The sequence below is a fragment of the Malurus melanocephalus genome, unplaced genomic scaffold (assembly GCF_030028575.1).
Source record: "Malurus melanocephalus ecotype Western Australia unplaced genomic scaffold, MMel_1.1 scaffold_866, whole genome shotgun sequence".
NCBI classification, from domain to species: domain Eukaryota; kingdom Metazoa; phylum Chordata; class Aves; order Passeriformes; family Maluridae; genus Malurus; species Malurus melanocephalus.
This window is the reverse complement of record NW_026624098.1, coordinates 88415-95782: the sequence shown is the minus strand read 5'-3', so window position 1 is coordinate 95782 and position 7368 is coordinate 88415.

Genomic DNA, 7368 nt, shown 5'->3' with positions numbered 1-7368 from the left:
TCTGCCCTGGGGCACTGTCAAGCTTTGTGCTGTCAGCAAACTTCCTTATCAAGTTTGGCCATCCAAGCCCAACTCCTGTCTGACAGCAATATACTAAAAAGAATGGCACTGGATTYATTAATCAATTAATTACTTGTTCTTGCTGGTTCATAGAATCCAGCAATCACTGAGGCTGGAAAAGCCCTCCCAGCCCATGGAGTCCAAGCTGTGCCCATCCCCACCTTGTCCCCAGCCCAGAGCTCTGAGTGCCACCTCCAGCCCTTCCTTGGACACCTCCAGGGATGGGCACTCCAAAGCTCCCTGGGCAGCCCCTGCCAAGGCCTGAGCACCCTTTCCATGCAGAAATTCCTGCTGATGTCCACCCTGACCCTCCTCTGGCACGGCTTGAAGCCATTTCCTCTTGTCCTACCCAGTTCTTTCATGATTCTGGATAGTGCCTTGCCTTTAGCATGCTTGAACCTTTGAGCTTTCGTTGTGTCTGTATTTTGGTGAAAATACAACCCAGAAATKTACCTTTTCCATATATAGAGCACAGGTCCACACTATGTAGTTTCTGTCCTCCCCTTACTTATGTGGAAAAAKAAACTTGTATTTAAATTTACTTTTGCCCTTGGAAAACCCAGTCKGGCTGGATTTTGAGGCTTTCTGAATTTATCTCTGGGTTTTTGAAACTCCAAGCCATTCCACAGCCTGACTGTTTTGCTGCATGGAGTCATGCTGCTCCAGAACTGGCAGGGCCTGACCTGTTCCAGAAAGGCAACCACATAATTATGGGGTGGCCACACTGGCAATGYTGCCCACACAGGGTGAAGCCACACTGCAAGACCAAAACTCCACTTGTAAAYAGGTCAAACCACTTAGGATCCCCAGGGGTTTTCTAGGAGAACAGGTCATGTCACACACGTTTAAAAGGTGCTGTGCCAGAGGGGAGAGCATRTGGAACACTAAGGGTTCCTGAGAGTGCTGTGTCCTCCCCACATGAGCAAACAGGACCCATATCCCAAGTGCTAACTGGTGAAAGCCACAAGTASAGAGGTGTGAGCACAGTTTTGGAGATGTAGTTGTGCTCAGAGTTAATTGAGAATGGGCTTTCCCATCAGCAATCAGGTAGTAGCTCTACCCTAATTACAAACCATTTAAACAAATGAGCCAGATGGAAAAGCAGGCCTGGGAAAGACTTTGACCCGAACTTCAAGGGGGGTCCCACTGAGCAGCTCCAAAGCAGCCACCTTTTACAGTGGGAGGGAGGGACCAGCAGGGTGATCTCCACACCAAAAAAGCCACCAAAGACCTCCCAGTGACAACTGTTGGCATGTACCAAATTGGAATGATATGCAAGGCAGATAGGAACCAAAAATATTGAGAGATGATCTTTCTCTCTCTATTAGGACAGCATGGATGAGATCTGAATTCAGTCCTTTCTGTAGAAAACAGTAATTATGTGTGTCATTCCTTTTCCAGCTCTCCGATTGCTACCCAAAACGTGGCATCAGCTATGGAAGAGCCCATCGCTTCCCTTGAGAATAAAGTGCTCCCCGCTCACATGCACTGAAGGCAAAGGACTGCCCAGAAAAKCAGAAAGTGCCTCTGGTGAGCCCACACTGCAAAAGGAGCAGTGAGGACCTGGCAGAGCCCCCAGATTAATGAGGTTTGGCACCCAGGGTACAAAAGCATGTGCCCGAATCAACCATCACTCTGCTGACGTGGCTTTGCTCTGGCGAGCTGAGATGTGATGCCACCTGACAGAGGATCAAGAGTGTGGGTTTCTGGATGCTACCATCCCACCTAGCAGCAGCAACAACACAGTTCTGCCTGCTCAGCACGAGCACAAGCCCCTGCATATGCCAGCGAAGTTCAGGGGTAAGAGGGTCACCCTCTTCATGGGAGGCAAAGTGCACATGAAACTCCCAAAGGTAACAAGTTGGCACATCACCTCCCAGTGTGAAGGCAGGAACCAAAAGCAGGCTGAGTTGCTCCAAGCCCGCGCCCTCCATCTGCTCTCTCTCCACCACACCCCTTCACCTTCCTGCCTCTCGTTATTCCAGATCAGGCTCCCATCTCTGCCCATCTCATCCCTGCCCAGCCCCACCCAGCCCCAGGGCCAGGAGAGGGACACACTCACAGAGATCTGCACAYCTGGCCTGCTGTGTGTGCCTTGGCTGGGCTGAGCCACTGCCAGCCTGTTCCAATTCTGCAGGGTTCATCTGCTTCAGTAAAATAAAGTTGGGGTGTCTGCAGGATGCAGTACCTTGGGATCTTGTTGGGCTTGTTTTCTGCCCTCATGTTGGAACTCTCTTGTTTAGGGAGAATAACTAAAACCAAATTAATTCAGGACATTCAGGTCTCTGCCACCTGAGTCAATGCAGATCTTGGTCAGGAGGTGACACCCAGTGTGAGGCCAGACTCCCGTGTGTCTGACTTCASTGTTATTTCAGATCTGTGAGGCTCCAAGGTTGACAACAACTATCAAGAACAAATGCTGGTGCTGCACCCGGATAAGGGCAACCCCTGAGATCAATCCAGACTGGGGATAAGCAGTCCTTCTCTCCTGGGAGAAGGAGCTGGGGGTGCTGTGGGTGGGAGCTGGGACCCAGAAGCCCCCATGCCCTGGGCTGAGCCCCCAGCGTGGGCAGCAGGGGAGGGGGGTTCTGTCCCTGTCCCTTGTGCTCAGGTGAGACCCCACTGCAGAGCTGCCCCTGTACCCAGCACAGGAGGGACTTGGAGCCGTGTCCAGAGGAGGAAGCCAAATTGATCAGAGGGATGGAGAAGCTCTGCTGGGAGGAAAGGCTGGGAGGATTTGGGTTGTTTAGCCTGGAGAGAAGAAGCTTTGGGGTGACCTTATTGTGGCCTTCCAGGGTCTGAAGGAGCCTGAAAGATGGAGAGGYTTTTTACAAGGGCCTGGAGTGATAAGGGGGAATGGCTTTCCACTGCCAGAGGGCAGGGACAGATGGGATATTGGGAAGGAATTGTTCCCTGGAAGGGTGGRCAGGCCCTGGCACAGGGTGCCCAGAGAAGCTGTGGCTGCCCCTGGATCCCTGGCAGTGCCCAAGGCYRGGCTGGACATTGGGGCTGGGAGCARCCTGGTCTAGCAGAAGAYGTCCTTGCCCAYGGCAGGGGTTTGGAACTGGATGATCTTTAAGATCCCTTCCAACCCAAACCTTTCTGTGATTCTGTGATTATTTTTTTCTCCTAAAACCATGGCTGGCTGTTAGATAACAAGGAATGGCTGCCAGCCAGCAGGGAGAGATCCTTATTTAGAGATCTGACAGTAAAGGAATGAGGTTGCCTGAGAAGGAAAGCAGCACACAAAATTAGAGGCTGACACCTTTCCTCCCTGGATCATGTAATTAATATCATTGGGTTTAAAAGCATTCTAGAGAGAGCTGAAACCATTCCTCACTTGTACAGCTGCAGGCAGTAAGTTCTGTGCTATAGGAATTACCCCAATGCTCAGACTGGCAATGGGAGCATTTCCTTCTTTCCTGGAAAGACCAGTAATGGAAGACACTCAGCTGGGGACACAGCAAAATTTGTTTTCTCTGCTCTTTTGCTGCTAAAGAAATACACTGCTGTGAATGACTATTTCAGGACCTTTCAAGCACTGAGCATCAGGAGGGGTTTATAAGAAAAAAGGTGTTTTCGGAAGAGGGTGGTGCATTAACCTTTTTAGTTGCATTTTTAATAGAGTCGKTTTGGAAATTGATGCATCTCTACAGAAAATCCATAGATGAAGCAGAAACAAGGAAATTATTCAGGACRGGACTATTTGATTGCACTGCAAGAGAACAGAAAAATGCTGCTGAATGGAAATGTGAGTCATGAACTCACTGCCCTCAGCATCGCCAGACCCRAAGATGGAAAGGAACAAAAACAATAAAGGAGAACAGAAGAGAGAACAATCTGATGACATTGCATTTGGTATAGGCATGTTTGTAAATAAGACACAATATGGACCAAAAAAGAACATCACAATACTTGTAGAGGGCGAAAATGGCAAAGTAGTTGTTTTTTAAATGCTTTGTCCAGAGTTTTGGGGTATGAACTGGAGGTGTCATGAYTCCTCATAGAATGATATCTTATTGATAAGATTTTCCTTGTTGTAGTAGAAAAYATCCTGTGAAACCATTCAAAACATGTAACTGAACAATTTCATGGGGTACAATAGGAATTGACGTGATAGGAGCACAGAAGGATCCAGTGTGGGGTAAATGTGCCCTTGACAACTCAGAACATGGAAATCTCTTTTTGGAATGGAAACTGGGAACACAAAACAGTTTTTACTTAATTACCTTTCATGTTTGCAATCTCTAAAAAAAACTCTATGTTCTCTTTTTCTCCCTCACACACAGAAGCTCACATGCATGCTGCTGGTAATATGCAAAATCCTTTTCCTACTAATTATTCCTCACAACGAATAATTATGCAGAAGATGGAATGGATATGTTTCTTGGTATTTATAAAATAYCCTCAATAGGTTTCCAGCAAACACTGCTGTGTTTCCAGCCATCACAAACTACCCACAGTGTAGGTTTTGTTATAAAAGATGAAGTGGTATGCTAGAAGTGATTTGTGGTTAAGTATGTCTAGTATAAACCACATGACCAYAGGAAATGGGCCAAGTAGCCCTGCACAGAGTCACTGGGAGACAGCTAAGTCGCACTGTCCTGCTCTAACAGAGAGCCCAGAACTTTGCCCAGAAGGTCTAAACCTCTTACTTATTCCCATGTTTTCCTTCCCCTTTCTCTCTCAGCATTAAAGTATTTGCCGACTCAGTTTGAGCCTTAGCACATTAACATTAACATAAACTGCATTAACACTTGCTATTGGATATTGAGGAGATGGGAACAGGTGAGGTACACACTTTCCAACAGAATTTCATTAGTGGACTRAACAGATCATGAAAATTTATTTGTTCACTGAAAACTCTGAGCTGCAGAAGCAATAGGCTGACTATGGAGGCACAGAGTAAAGTCTGACTTTATAAACCACAGGTCTCCCTTAGATGTGCAGTGGGCCTAAAGCTCAGCCTTTAAGCCGAGACTGGAGATGTTTTTGTTAACTATGAGCTTGCTGCTCYGACAGATAACTCTGTTTCCTTAGCTTCAAGCCAGGATCTATTCAGTAGTGAAGCATTATTTGAAAATGTGTATACTCAGCATTGGGGATGTTTTGCTTATGCTTTTGCCCAAACTGTTTTATAACCCCATGTGTCACCACTGTGCTGCTCGGGCTTTTCCACAGGATGCCTCCTTTTATTCTTTGCTTTTCTAATCTTCTCTAAGCTTTTCTGGATAGATCATTACAATGCCATCATTCCACGCTGCCAGCGGTGCCAGCAGGATGTGACTGAGTGTCTGCAGGRAGGGCTCTGAGCAGGYGATGGCACCYGAGGGACGGGCAGGGACCGAGCCCAGGGAGCTCCCCCTGCACAGGAGRCACAACTTGTGCCCTGGGCAGTGCCCAGCCCTGCACAGATTGTSCAGASAGGGGCTGSAGTYTCYTCCCTGGGGATRTTCCAGAGCTGTGTGGGCACAGTCCTGTGCCCTGAGCTCTGGGATGGCCCTGCTGGAGCAGGGAGRTGGCACCAGGTRCCCATTGTGCTCCCCTTCYAACCAGACCTGTTCKGGGATCCTGTGATTATAACMAATACCTGTGATTWTAACAAATACTGGTGGCTCTCTGGACACAGCTCTCAGCTGGAAGCATCCCTGGCTGCATATTTCATGTTCCCACTCATTTTTCCACAGCTGCTTATTTCTACCTGCTCTTGCTGGTAGAAAAACCATGTTAAAAGGAGTAAAAAAAACCATGTTAAAAGGAGTTGGAATCCTAAAGGAGGCTCAGGGGTGGCTTTATCACTCTCTACAACTCCCTGACAGGAGGAGGCAGCCAAAGGGAAATTGGGCTCTGCTCCCAGGGAACAGGGACAGGACAAGGGGAAACGGCCTCAGGCTGGGCCAGGGGAGGCTCAGGGTGGRCATCAGCAGGAATTTCTGCATGGAAAGGGTGCTCAGGCCTTGGCAGGGGCTGCCCAGGGAGCTTTGGAGTGCCCATCCCTGGAAGTGTCCAAGGAAGGGCTGGAGGTGGCACTCAGAGCTCTGGGCTGGGGACAAGGTGGGGATGGGCACAGCCTGGACTCCTTGGGCTGGAAGGGCTTTTCCAGYSTCAGGGATCTTGGGATTGCATGATTTGATGATCTATGTGTGTCCTTTTCAACAAGGATATTCTGTGTTTCAGTGGAAAAACCCACATGCCCCAAGTTGCCAACTCCTGCAGCAGCCACCTGCAATTCCCTCACAGCATCACTACCTTACTTAGAGTGCAATCCAACCAGTTTTTAGCCAAAAAAAGAGCTAAAAACATGAAAGACCCTTCTTGGTTTTGGTCATCCATGTTGGAGGACAAAGCAAGTTCCGAGGGGAGCTGCAGCCCCCAGCAGCATTACTGGTTGGGGATGAATTTCTGCCATGAAGAAGCAACAAGAAAGAAAGTGTACTGACTTTCTAAAAATCTATCAAAGCCAAAGCTTCTCTAATAACRTAGATAAGCACGTCATGGCTGAAGTTTCCACAGAGCTCTGAGAACACAGAGATAGCTTTACCATTTACTTCCACATCCCCACTTGCTCAATTCCCAGCACGGCCTAGGTCCAGGGCTTTGACTGAAGTGGTCTTGAAATTTACCTAATTTAAATGCTGATTAGACTACTTGGATGAATAAAACATGGTAGGGATTGTTGGMAAGTTTCTGCTGTTGCTTTATATCAATATATAGATTTTCTAAAAGAGGATTCCAAGGGACAGCAGCACCTTCTGTTACCACTTGAACAAGGTGGATTTTTGGTAATAGTAAGCCTCGGAGTTGATAATACACTGTACAACTGCAGAGAAGGAAGAGAAGCAGTTTTAAATTTTTCAGAAGTAGCACATCTCAGACACTGACCACCAAGAAGAAGGTTATGTTGTCCTGAGCCCATCTGCTTCACAGGGCTTGCTCTTGGTTTTAGATGAGAAAGACAACATACCTTGTCCCAGCCTCTCTTTTCTCTACTGCAGTGGATCCAGATGTTCTGCTTGTACAGAGGAATTAAACCATTTCCCTCATGTATATTGACTGTGTATTGACTTTCATGGTTTTATTGAGCTCCGTGAAGTCACTGAGGCTCCACAGAGGCAAAGCAGATGCAAAAATAGGTCAGACAGCTCATGGCTCCCCTCAGGGCTCCCACCACGGCCTCGCCAGGGTACGAGGGTTCTGCGGTGGGGCAGGCAAAGCTGTGAGGGGATAAAAAAGAGGAGACACTTCACGGAGGGGGAGCCGTGATGGAGCGGCTGAAACTGAGATGGAGCGGGCGAAGCTGTGATGGAG